This window comes from Trachypithecus francoisi, unplaced genomic scaffold (assembly GCF_009764315.1).
Source record: "Trachypithecus francoisi isolate TF-2019V2 unplaced genomic scaffold, Tfra_2.0 Lachesis_group9, whole genome shotgun sequence".
In the NCBI taxonomy this organism is placed as follows: domain Eukaryota; kingdom Metazoa; phylum Chordata; class Mammalia; order Primates; family Cercopithecidae; genus Trachypithecus; species Trachypithecus francoisi.
The window spans coordinates 65,953,750-65,966,834 of NW_022681474.1; the positions used below are offsets into that span (position 1 = coordinate 65,953,750).

The window sequence follows — 13,085 nt, forward strand, 5'->3', positions numbered from 1 at the left end:
AGCCACATACTTTCCTTAAAAGATTTAGCAGTGCGGTAGATTTTGGTTTCACAATTTGGGTAGTTAGCAGATTTTGGTTGCAGATGGCAGTCTGGGGAGTCTAGTTTCCATTATCTCCTTAGTAAGGACTCTTAGGGTTCCATGTTCCCAATAGATTATACAAATGTAGCACTGTTTTTCAAGCTCATTTCTCACCAAGGCTTGCATTTTTAAAACTGCTTTGAAGAAATAAAAGTTACTTCTGTATTCCTAGGCTATAAAGTATATCAAGTGCTTGGGATACATATGAAAGAATCGAATAGAGGCGGCATACTCAAATGTTCATATAAAAGTTTATTTGGGCTTGGATAATGTTAGTAGAAAAATGGGTAACACTAATAAGGAAACTATATTAATGAGCTCATGGTTGAACTTCCTGTTCCCCTGGATTTTTTTTTTCATATTGATGGAATTTAAAAGGCAGTTATTTTAAATCGTGATAAATTATGATGATTACCTTATATGTGAGAAAAACCTATGCTGTGTGTAATTATACATTTTATTGGAGTTTTGTTTTTTTAGACTGGGTCTTGCTGTCACTGGAGTACAGTAGTTAAATTGTGGCTCAATGCAGCCTCAACTTCCCTGGGTTCAGGAATCCTCTTACCTCAGCCTGCTGAGTAGCTGGGACCACATGTGCATGCCACTATGCCCAGCATATTTTTGTATTTTTTGTAGAGACAGGGTTTCACTCTTTTGCCCCGGCTGGTCTCAAAGTGATTATCCCACCTCAGACTCCCAAAGTGCTGGGATTATAGGCATGAACCACCACGCCAGGCCTTATTAGAGTTTTTTTTTTTTTTTAAGGGAAATTTCATGCATTTCGGTGGCTTATTCCTTAAACCATAATGTTTTATTTGCCTAGATTTACTCTTGTGTTCATTTCTAGCATGGCAGAATTTTGGTTTAGCCTTTCTTGGCCGTAAGACATTCTGGAATCCTTTAGTAATGGGCTTTTCAAAAAATATTTGAAAATATCTTAATTACTTTTTTTTATTCATATCTAAGATTCGCCTCATTTTATTCCTTTGCTAGGTGTTATACTATTCTGAAATAACACATTTTTAGTTTTTCACAATTGTTCTCTATTATTAAAGTATTACATGTTCTTGGTAGAGAATTTCTAACACATAGGAAAGTAAAAACTATAATGCCATCATGCATAGGTATATAGTATTATCACTTGAGACCTTTTCTATATTCATATATGTTTCTGATTAAAAACTGGGAATGTGTTCTTGTATCTCAACTTTTTTCCCCGATAATAATTTAGTATTTTCCCATGTTTTAAAATTTTAGGAATATTGGGAATATTTAGGAATATAATTAACATTTTATCATTTAGATGTACCAAAATATATTTAAGTATTCTATTTCTTGGATTTTTTTTTTTTTTTTTTTTTTTGAGACGGAGCCTTGCTGTTTCCCAAGCTGGAGTGCCTGGCGCCATCTCCACTCACCGCAGCCTCTGCCTCCTGGGTTCAAGTGATTCTCCTGTCTCAGCCTCCTGTGTAGCTGGGATTACAGATGTGTGCCACCACTCCCGGCTAATTTTTTGTATTTTTAGTAGAGACAGGATTTCACCATATTGGCCAGGGTGGTCTCAAACTCCTGACCTCGTGATCCACCTGCCTCAGCCTCCCAAAGTGCTGGGATTACAGGCGTGAGCCACTGTGCCCAGCCTATTTTTTAGAATTTACTTCCAGATTTTTGTTATAAGTTAATACTGCAATGAACATATATATCAATTCAGTCTTGATTTCTTTTTCTTTTTTTCTCTCTTTTTTGTTTTTAGACAGAATCTCACTCTGTTGCCTGTTGCCTAGGCTGGACTGCAGTGGTGCCATCTTGGCTCACTGCAACCTCCGCCTCCCAGGTTCAAATGATTCTCCTGCCTCAGCCTCCCGAGTAGCTGAGATTGCAGGCATGTGTTACCATACTTGGCTAATTTTTTGTATTTTTAGTAGAGATTGGGTTTCACTATGATGGCCAGGCTGGTCTTGAACTCCTGACCTCAGGTGATCCACCTGCCACGACATCCTAAATTGCTGGGATTACAGGCCTGAGCCACGGTGCCTGCCTATTTCTTTCTTTTAATTATTTTTTAATTTGGGGGGACAGGATTTTGCTCTGTTGCCCAGGCTTGAGTGCAGTGGCATGATCTCAGCTCATGGCAACCTCCGTCTCCTGGGCTCAAGCAATTCTCCTGCCTCAGCCTCCAGAGTAGCTAGGATTACAGGCGTGTGCCACCATGCCCGGCTAATTTTTGTATTTTTAGTAGAGGTGGGATTTTGCCATGTTGACCAGGCTGGTATAGAACTCCCGGCCTCAAGTGATCTGCCTACTTCGCCCTCCCAAAATGCTGGGATTACAGGCATGAGCTACCACTCTGTTTCTTTATTATTATTTGAGACAGAGTTTCGCTCTTGTTGCCCAGGCTGAAGTGCAGTGGTGCAGTCTTGGCTCACTGCAGCCTCCGCCTCTCAGGTTCAAGTGACTCTCTTGCCTTGACCTGCTGAGTAGCTGGGATTACAGATGCCCGCCAACACGCCCTGCTAATTTTTTGTAATTTTAGTAGAGACGGGCTTTTGCCATGTTGGCCAGGCTGGTCTCGAACTCCTGGCCTCAGTTAATCCACCCGCCTCGGCCTCCAAAGTGCTGGGATTACAGGCGTGAGCCACCACACCTGACCTACCTCTGTTTATTTCTTTAGGAAAAAGAACATCTTTAAGGAATGAGAACTGAATTTATTGTTTAAGCACAGTTGTGTCTAATTTTACGAAGTTTATATACTCATAAGATATTTGTAAATGAAAGTTTTTAAAATGTATGACAAGGCCGAGCGCGGTGGCTTACGCCTGTAAACACAGCGCTTTGGGAGGCCGAGGCAAGCGGATCATGAGGTCAGGAGTTCAAGACCAACCTGGCCAACATAGTGAAACACCGTCGCTACTAAAAAAATAGAAAAATTAGCTAGGCATGGTGGTGCACCTGTAGTCTCAGCTACTCGGGTGGCTGAGGCAGGAGAGTTGCTTGAACCAAGGAGGCAGAGGTTGCAGTGAGCCGAGATCTGCACTCTAGCCTGCGTAACAGAGCGAGACTCCATCTAAAAAAATAAATAAAATAATAAAAGTAAATAAATAATTACAATTACAATATTATGACATAGTAGGGAATAGAAAACAAATGCACGAATAATAGAAATGCAATTAAAATATGCCAAGTGTTATAGGATGTATAAACAACAGTGCTGTGTAGAGATAGTATACTATCAGATAGCAACAGGCAAGTTTGAGGCTGGGGGAAGAGTAGTCCATGTAACTGAGATGTCTGAGAATAGTGAGCAGGAAGGTTAGAAAGGCAAAATTGAGGTCAGATTATAGAAATAAATTCAGGAGCTTGAATTTAATTTGGTAAATATCCACTGATAGTTTGTAATGGGAATTACAATGGATTTATAAAGGAAAGGTTTAAAGGGAGAGAAATTGGAGGTAAAGAAATAGGCTGTAATGGTAGTCCTTGAAAGCAAGAAAGGAGCAGGTAGATGATGGAGAGACTTAGGGAGGCAGAAAGAATGGACAGGCTTTGATAACCAGATGAAAATAAATAATAAACATAAAGGGAAGAGCTAGGTATGATCCTAAGTGGAATCATTAGCTGATAGAAATAAGGAATCCAGGAAGAGAAGAAATATTCTCTTTTATTTTAAGAGGCAAGTTAAAAGATTCTGGTAAGGCGAATTTTGTAGTAAACTTAATAATACTGAGTGAGCAGTAAGAAATGTAGTACTGTAAGTGGGGGCTAAATGCGTGAAGTGTTTATTTTCAATTTTGTTTTATTTTCAGTTCAGGTAGGCTGACATTCCAACTGTTGACTTGTCCCCAGTTCTAACCTGTTAAGTAATTAATAATTCATTAACAATACTTTGTGCTTTTGGAAGACTGCTTAAGGCACGTGGTGATACAATACCATTGTAAATTTAAAGTGACCTAAATGGTTGCCTCCTCCGTCTGTTTCGTAAACCTGAATTTTTATATACAGATTTTTTTTTTTTTTTTTTTTTTGAGATGGAGTATCGCTCTGTCACCCAGGCTGGAGTGAGTGGCACCATCTCTGCTTACTGCAACCTCCGCCTCCCAGGTTCAAGTGATTCTCCTGCTTCAGCCTTTCAAGTAGCTGGGATTACAGGTACCCGCCACCGTGCCCAGCTGATTTTTTTTTTTTGTATTTTTAGTAGAAATGAGGTTTCACCATATTGGTCAGGTTGGTCTTGAACTCCTGACCTGAAGTTATCTGCCTGCTTCGGCCTCCCAAAGTGCTAGGATTACAGGCATGAGCCACTGCTCCCGGCCCATTTGCTTATTCTTTAGCTGACACAAACCTATTCTTTTTTATTTTTTGAGACGGAGTCTCGCTCTGTCACCCAGGCTGGAGTGCAGTGGTGCGATCTCGGCTCACTGCAAGCTCCACTTCCTGGGTTCATGCCATTCTCCTGCCTCAGCTTCCCATTTAGCTGGGACTACAAGCACCTGCCATGACGCCCGGCTAATTTTTTGTATTTTTAGTAGGGACAGGTTTCCCTGTGTTAACACAGTGACAGGATAGTATCGACCTCCTGACTTCATGATCCGCCTGCCTCGGCCTCCCAAAGTGCCAAACCTATTCTTAATTACTATGTTTGACTTCAGGACTTCCCTCCAGGTCTTACTGGAAACAAAGCTTTTGCAGTCAGAAGGTGCAATGACATAGGTGTAAGTTGCTTTTGGTTCCACTAGTAGCTGAAATAATTTTAACTATAAGTTGGATATATGCTGGCAATGTAAGCAAGAGCTATTGGGAAATTCACCTTTTGCGATAATGCTGTTGCTTCTGTGAAAGGGAAACAGGCGTGGGGAAGAAACAGGTAAGGCTAAAAGAGGTCCTAAAGAGCAGAATTAGGAGTATCTGAAAAGCAGTTGGAAGAAAGTTTAGCTACTTTACCTATACATTATTAGAAGACATTTGTGACTTTTTTTTTTTAGGGTGGCATAACGAGGATAAAGTAGATGTTAGATTGCTTCCCAGAATTGATCCAAAGTACTTATCAATCAGCATGTATATAATTTCTAATTCAAGTATTGCTTAGCTATAGATTTAATACTTAGGCTCTCTAATAGGAATGAACTTTATATTTTGAAGAGTTACTAGGTAGAAGCCTGATTGGTTGATGTTACCTGTACCTGAACATAGACCTATTCACGTTTTCAGTTGGGAAGTTGAATGAGCCGGACGTCTCCCACCGGTCTCCGCTGGCCGTCCTATAGCGCGTCCGCCAGGACTATGTCAGCTTTCAGCTTCAGTTACAGACCTCGCGAGTCACAGATACAGGTTCAGAACAGACACAGACAGACAAACAGGGACGAGCCGGCTCACCTATCAGCAGATCGATCCTGGTAGATCCGTTGACCAGGGGTCTGGCGGGCTTGGGGAATCCTGGACGAGCCCCCAGATGTTATGCCCAGACCGTTTATTCCCCGAAGAAGACCACCAGAGTCCAGAGTCAAAGCCAAGCAGCAAGGATCTTTACTGCAAGTTCGAACTTGGTCCCTCTGCTCTACAGCATACAAGAGGGCCCCGAACGATGCATGTGTTCGCTTTCTATAGCCCGATGTAAACAGGATATGTAAGGTTACACAGAAACAAGGGAATTCTTTGGGTTACAGCATTACAATTGGTTAACATTTTAAGTTATACATTTAGCAGTTTTTTTATTGGTTCCCGCGCTTTCAGTAAAACCACTCCACAAATGGTTGTGACCTTATCGGGGACTCTCCAGGTGGTGTTTTTCTAAAGTTGAGACAAATGGAGGAATGTTTGCACTGGGCCCAGGAAGTTGAGACAAATGGAGGAATGTTTGTACTGGGCCCAGGAAGTTGAGACAAATGGAGGAATGTGTTTGTACTGGGCCCAGGACTGAGATATATGTTTGATTTCTTACATTCTCTGCAACTGAGAATAAGGGGAAAAGGGAACACATTATAAGTTGGTACTGCATTGTATAGGGTGAAGAAATGCACAAACCATGTAATAGGAGAGAAATTTAGTGTTGCAATATTTAGAATGTATTATTTACGGCTGGACTTGGTGGCTCAAGCCTGTATTCCCAGAACTTTGGGAAGTCGAGGTAGGTGGATCACAAGGTCAGGGGTTTGAAACTAGCCTGACCGACATGGTGAAACTCTGTCTCTACTTAAAAAATACAAAAATTAGCTAGGTATGGTGGCATGCACCTGTAATCTCAGCCGCTTGGGAGGCTAAGGCAGGAGAATTGCTTGAACCCGGGAGGTGGAGGTTGCAGTGAGCCAAGATCGCACCACTGTTATTTGTGTCACTGCACTCCAGCCTGGGTGACACAGCAAGACTGCCTCAAAAGCAAACAAAAAGAATATTATTTACATATTGTAATGCTGATATTAAAAAAATAGTAGCAGTAAACCTCCATTATGTGCCAGGTACTGTGCTGAATCCTTTATTCATTATCGAAAAGTCTTATATCTGTCCTGCAAAAGCTGTGCTGAATCCCTTATTCATTATCCGAAAGTCTTATATCTATCCTGCAAAAGTATGTGTTTTGGTGAGAACAGTCAGACTTCAGAAGATTAAGTAATTCTCCCAAAGTTGAAATTAAAACTAAGTAGAAACAAGAAACAATAAGAACAACAGAAGAAAAGAAACCCTTTATAATAGTGAGAGAAAAAAAATAACCCAGGAATAAAGTAGTAAGAAATGTGCAAGACCTATATGAAGAAGACTTGAAAGCATTACTGAGGAACACAAAAAACTTGAGCAAATGAAAACCACATTTATGGATAAAGACATTCAACCATATCAACCTGTCAATTTTCTCTAATTTGTAAATTTAGTGTGATCCTAATGAAAATGTCAAGTGACTTTTTGGGGAAGTAGACAAATGAATACTCAAGTTCATATGGAAAAAGAAAAAGTAGGAAAATTCTAAAAACAGTAATATTACCTTTTTTTTAAGACAGTTTCTAATATACATTAAAATGAGCAAGGTGTAGAGAGCAATGTATAGAGAGCTACATTTTGGGTTTTTTAAACAAAGAAAAATATACACTTGCATTTGGTTATAGATACACAAAAAACCGTGGAAGGATATATACAACTAATAACATTGGTAACTCTTGGTGTAGAGGTGGGAAAAAAAGTGGTGAGAGTTAGGTTGATGGAGAACATACATAGTAGACTTTTCACTGCATACCTTTTTAAAAACAATGTAAATATGTTACCCTTTTTTTTTTTTTTTTTTAAGGGTAGGCTTTGGAATTAGCGTGCTTACATAAAAATCCTGGCTCTGTTGCTAGATCTGTTTTCTTGGTCACATTGCTTAACCTCTCTGTGCCTAGGTGTTCTCTTCTCTAAAATTAGGATAATCATGCCAAACTCTGAAAGTAGCTGCAGGAGAATCACTTGAACCCGGGAGGTGGAGGTTGCACTGGGCCGAGGTTGCGCCACTGCACTCCAGCCTGGTGACAGAGTGAGACTCCTGTCTCAAAAAAATAAAACTAAAACGTAACAGAGCAAAGAACAATGCCTGGCATATGGTGAGTATTCAATAAGTGTTTGCTTAGAAGAAAAAACAATATTAGAGTGGGAATTTAAATTTAGGTCTGCCTCATGGTAATGTGATATTATGCTGTTTCATATTTGCCTGGTGACTGTTACATTGTCTTATATGGAAACTATATTGCTTTCATAATTACCTCCAGATATATAATACAGATCTTTTCATTTATGCCTGAAGTTCAGGCATTTATTCAACAAACAGTTGTCTTCCTACTATGCCCCTGATATTGTGCTAGGCATGAAAGTACTTCTTTGTCTTTAGCCTTCAATTAACCTTACTGGAGCTCTTATTCAAACACTATACCAAAATTTTAAAAATTGTCTGTTTATGGTACTTAGAGGTAATGCTTTATTGGAGCGATATAAAATGGATTGGATTCCTTTACCTTCAGACTTTAAAGATATAATAATGATACCAAAAAAGAAAAGAATTAAAGATGCCTTTTTTTCTTGCGAGAAGCACATAAATGATGGCAGTTAGACTGATCATTGATTTTAAGGTTATTTAATGATTAATAATTACAAGGTGGCCAGGCGTGGTGGCTCACACCTGTAATCCTAGCACTTAGGGAGGCCAAGGCAGGTGGATTGCCTGAGCTTAGGAGTTCAAGACCAGCCTGGGCAACATGGTGAAACCCTGTTTTTACTAGAAATAGAAAAAATTAGCTGGGCATGGTGATGCACGCCTGTAATCCCAGCTACTCTATTCAGGAGGCTGAGGCATGAGAATTGCTTGAACCCAGAAGGTGGTGGTTTATGTGATTGCACCACTGCACTCCATCCTGGGCAACAGAACAAGACTCTGTCTTAAAAGCCAAAAAAAATTAATAAGGTGTAGTTTGTGTATTGATATTTTGAGGATCATAGACACTTGAGTAAATACTACTTAGTTATACTATTTTTTTTTCTTTTTTTTTTTTGTTTTTGTTTTTGAGACTGAGTCCCACCCTGTCACCCAGGCTGGAGTGCAGTGGTGCGATCTCAGCTTAGTGCGACCTCTGCCTCCCGGGTTCAAGCGATTCTCCTGCCTCAGCCTCCCAAGTAGCTGGGATTACAGGCATGCGCCACCACACCTGGCTAATTTTGTATTTTTGGTAGAGACAGAGTTTTACCACGTTGGCCAGGCTGATCTCGAACTCCTGACCTTGTGGTCTGCCCGCTTTGGCCTCCCAAAGTGCTGGGATTACAGCCGTGAGCCACCATTAGTTATACTTTTAAAACCAGCCCTGCCCCTCCCAAAATGATAAGCTGACCTTAAAATGTAGAATGCATGTGTTTGATCGTACTTCTCTACTCTTATTTTGCATTTGCTGTTATTTTCACACCAATCTGAATAAAATTTTGGCTTAGTGTGTTGTTGATAAACTGTGCATCCACTGTTATACAGTGCTTGATTATGAGAGAAATTTATACCTCAAGAAAATCAAGGACAAATATATATATATCATGTATGTTTGAAATGGTATAAAACTGATAAGTTGTGGAGAACAAAAAAAGAAACATTTAAAATGGAAGCCATTGCGGTTATCTATCTTTATCTGTCAAAACAAAATGCAAAAACAACTCCTTTTCCTTGTTTGTCAATGCTTGCACTCACTTAGATTCAGACCTTAGATTCATTTTAGGGTCTGTTTCCTTTCCCGTAGCACCCACATTGAGCCAGTTGCCAGATTTTAGTTATTTTTCTCAGTGACTGTCTTGTTTTTTAATTTCCTTTGCAAATAGCTTGTGTGACTTTGAGCTAATTACTTTGAACTGTTGGGCCCTTAGTTTCCTTTTCTCTCAATCTAAAATTCTTTGTTTCATTCTGGGCTATTACTGGTGTGCATGAGAACTGTGGCCAGTAGCTCTTTAACTGGTCTCCCTGCTCCACTTCATTCTTCTTACTAATTCTAGGTTAATCTTTCCAAGGTATATTTCAGTTTCTCTGTCTTGAACTTTGCCCAGCTAAAGTACTATCTCTGTCATTACTCCTTGGTCACTTTTATAAGAATTCAAGTCACACATTTTGAACTATCAAGTACAGTCCATGGAATTCAGTAAGTTAATAAATTGCATCACTGTCTTCCCATTACAATTATCTTCCCTACCGTGTCATCTCCTGGACGGTAGAAAACCTTGTCTTAACATGTCTTTGCTAAAACCACAGTGAAACACTGTGGTGCACATAGAAGCAACTCAGGGCAGGGTTGTTGAAAGAGCACAGGATCAATGTGTTTTATTGGTTGTGTCTTAGGAAAGGAAGATCATAGACTCTTGTTTTAATGAACTTGATCACCATCAGCTAAATTACAGTGGAAATTTTAAAATTTAAAACTCTACTAATATATTCTGAGGGTTCATTCTTGCTTGTCTTTGAAAGAAATTGAGCTAAAGGAACTATATGATTGTATTGTATTATGTTGGAGTCTTTATATTTCACCTTTACCTCTTCTTTCCTCTTCAAAGCAATTAATTTTAGCAGTTCATAGACATCCAGGTAGTACTTCTTTAAAAGAAAGGGCCAGGCGTGGTAGCTCACGCCTGTAATCCCAGCACTTTGGGAGGCTGAGGCCGGTGGATCGCCTCAGGAGTTCGAGACCAGCCTGGTCCAACATGGTGAAACCCTGCCTCTACTAAAAATACAAAAATTAGTCAGGCATGGTGGCCAGTTCTGTAATCCCAGGTACTCGGGAGGCTGGGGCAGGAGAATTGCTTGAACCCGGAAGGCAGAGGTTGCAGTGAGCCGAGATGCGCTACTGCACTACAGCCTGGGCAACAAAGCGAGACTCTGTTTCAAAAAAAAGGACATTGTAATGCCCCTAAGTAAAAATAAAACTATATTTTGGAAGTAAATTATTAAAACATAACTATGTTATATTTGAATATTAGCAAAAGGACAGCGGTTCAATAAATAGGGAAATGTTTATAACTTAGTGCCTTTATCTGTGAAGCTTAAGGATAATGGCAAACCTTTCTCATGGTGTTATGAGGGTTAAATAAGATTAAGTAATTAAAGTGCTAAGCTTAGTGCCAGGCACATAAGCTCTTTATATATGTTAACTGTATTCCTCTATATAAATAGAATATATAAAAGGGGTATGAACTTGTCAACATACCCATTACAAAGAATTTGTTAATCTTGTTAGTTGTTTCTTCGTATAAACATTTTATTGTTTGCTGTCAACTAAGACATGTAAGTTACTTTATATTAACTTTAGATTTTATCAGGGAACCCACTGAAATACTTTCTTGCCTATGGATTGTACCATTTCAAATTCCTACTGGTAATTATTAGTAATAATTAGAGGGAATAAAAATTTTCATTTCATTTATTGATGGTTTAGTTTTGTTTCTTTAATTCTGAATTTGTCTTATAATTTGTGATGATTGTTAAGTACATGATGTTAGAGATCCTTCTAAAGGTATCAGTTACCACCAGCCTGGACAACATGGTGAAACTCTGTCCCTACTAAAAATACAAAAATAGCCAGGCATGGTGGCACATGTGTGTAATCCCAGCTACTTGGGAGCCTGAGTCAGGAGAATCGCTTGAGCCTGGGAGGCAGAGGTTGCAGTGAGCCGATTGTGCCACTGCACTCCTGCCTGGGCAACAGAGCAAGACTCTGTCTCAAAAAATAAAAACAATATAAAAATAAAAATAAATATAAAAGTATTAGTAAACAATAGTTGTACTTTGTTTTATTTAAACAATAATTTCACTATTATTTTTCAGTAATAGGAAAGTTTATGCCTTGAGTGAAGTAGCCTTTGGTTATTTGTTTTCTCTGCAACAAAATTAGCAATGTAATTATTTAAAGTTAGAAACAAATCTGAATTACTCATTGATGTTATTCACTAATCCCAAGTGATTAATATCTTTATCTTTAAAAAGTCAGAATCATGAAATGGGACAGATGCGCGGCTCATGCCTGTAATCCCAACACTTTGGGAGGCTGAGGTAGGTGGATCACTTGAGGTCAGGAATTTGAGACCAGCCTGGCCAACATGGTGAAACCTCATCTCTACTAAAAGTGCAAAAAATTAGCTGGGCGTGGTGTTGCCAGGTGGGCGTGGTTCGCTGAGAGAATTTCTTGAACCTGGGAGGTGGAGGTTGCAGTGAGCTGAAGTTGTACCACTGCACTCCAGCCTGACTAACAAAGTTAGTGAAACTTGGTCTCAAAAAAAAAAAAAATCATTAAATACTTCAACTACACATTCAGTTGTTTAATAAAACAAAGAAGAAGAAAAGAAAAATTAAAAAACATAAAAAACCAGTGTTAAATTTGGTAATCATTTTCCCAATCTTTTATCTGCATACATGTGTAAGAATGGAGCTCTACAATACCTTTTTTATTTTATAGTATGGTATCTTGAGAACTTTAAAGTTAAATTTTTAGACATGGATTTTAGGTATACTTTGCATTGCCCTAGTTTAGAGTTTTGAGTTGTTCAGAGAGAAGGGAAGGGGAAATCTGTATCTTTAACAACTAATGAGGCATGGTAGGACAGAGGATTTGGAAACTTAAGGTCTGGTGGAGTTGAAATGATCTCTTTAAAATAGGTATTTGACAAAGTATATTCCTTCTGACCTCAGTATTAAAATTTTTCAATGTGGCTATACTTGTTGCTCTTCATAGCTACTGATTCTAGATCCTGTTAACGTGAACATAAAATATCAACGAGATTTTTGTTCTCTATATAAAATGACCAATGTTTTAGTTTGTGGTCATTCCTGGACATGGGCATTCACAGAACTGCCAAATACTTGAGTCAGCAAATGTGCACTTTACCAGTGGAAATTTAAGGCAGTGCTCTGCCTTTTTGTTCTAGCAGTCATTGCAAACAAGTGGCCTTTTTGTGATATATTTAATGCCACATTTTTTTTTGCATGTTTTGCCAATCTTATTGGTGATTTTACTGTTTAAAATGGTCCCCAGGCTGGGTGCTGTGGCTCAAACCTGTAATCCCAGCACTTTGGGAGGTTTACTTGAGTCCAGGAGTTCAAGACTAGCCTGGGCAAAATAGGGAGACCCCTATCTCTACAAATAATTAAAAAATTAGTGGGGTGTGGTGGCTTATGTCCGTGGTCCCAGCTACTCAGGAGGCTGAAGCAGGAGGATCACCTGAGCCTGGGAGGTTGCTACTGCAGTGAGTGGTAATTTCACCACTGCACTCCATCCTGGGTGACAGAGACCTGGTCTCAAAAAAAAAAAAAAAAATGTAATACTTAAATACATACTAAATGAGATATTTTTAAACAGAAACATCCCTAAAACAAGATTATGTATTTATCGGTTGACAAAAATGTTCTGACCAGAGGCTTGCAGGAACCTTACCTTGTATTTTCTTTAGGGGCAATAATTCAATATTTGCTAAGTCAGTGTTCATGGTGACATAACTACTGCACATAGTGAGAATTGATTATTCCTAGCTAGACT

The 13,085-nt window shown here is 39.1% G+C and overlaps 1 protein-coding gene across 4 annotated transcripts in view; it reads left to right on the forward strand.

Annotated features, from left to right (window-relative positions):
* HERC4 (HECT and RLD domain containing E3 ubiquitin protein ligase 4) overlaps positions 1 to 13,085 on the forward strand; it is a 155,108-nt gene that overhangs the window by 8,900 nt on the left and 133,123 nt on the right. The window lies entirely within an intron of this gene.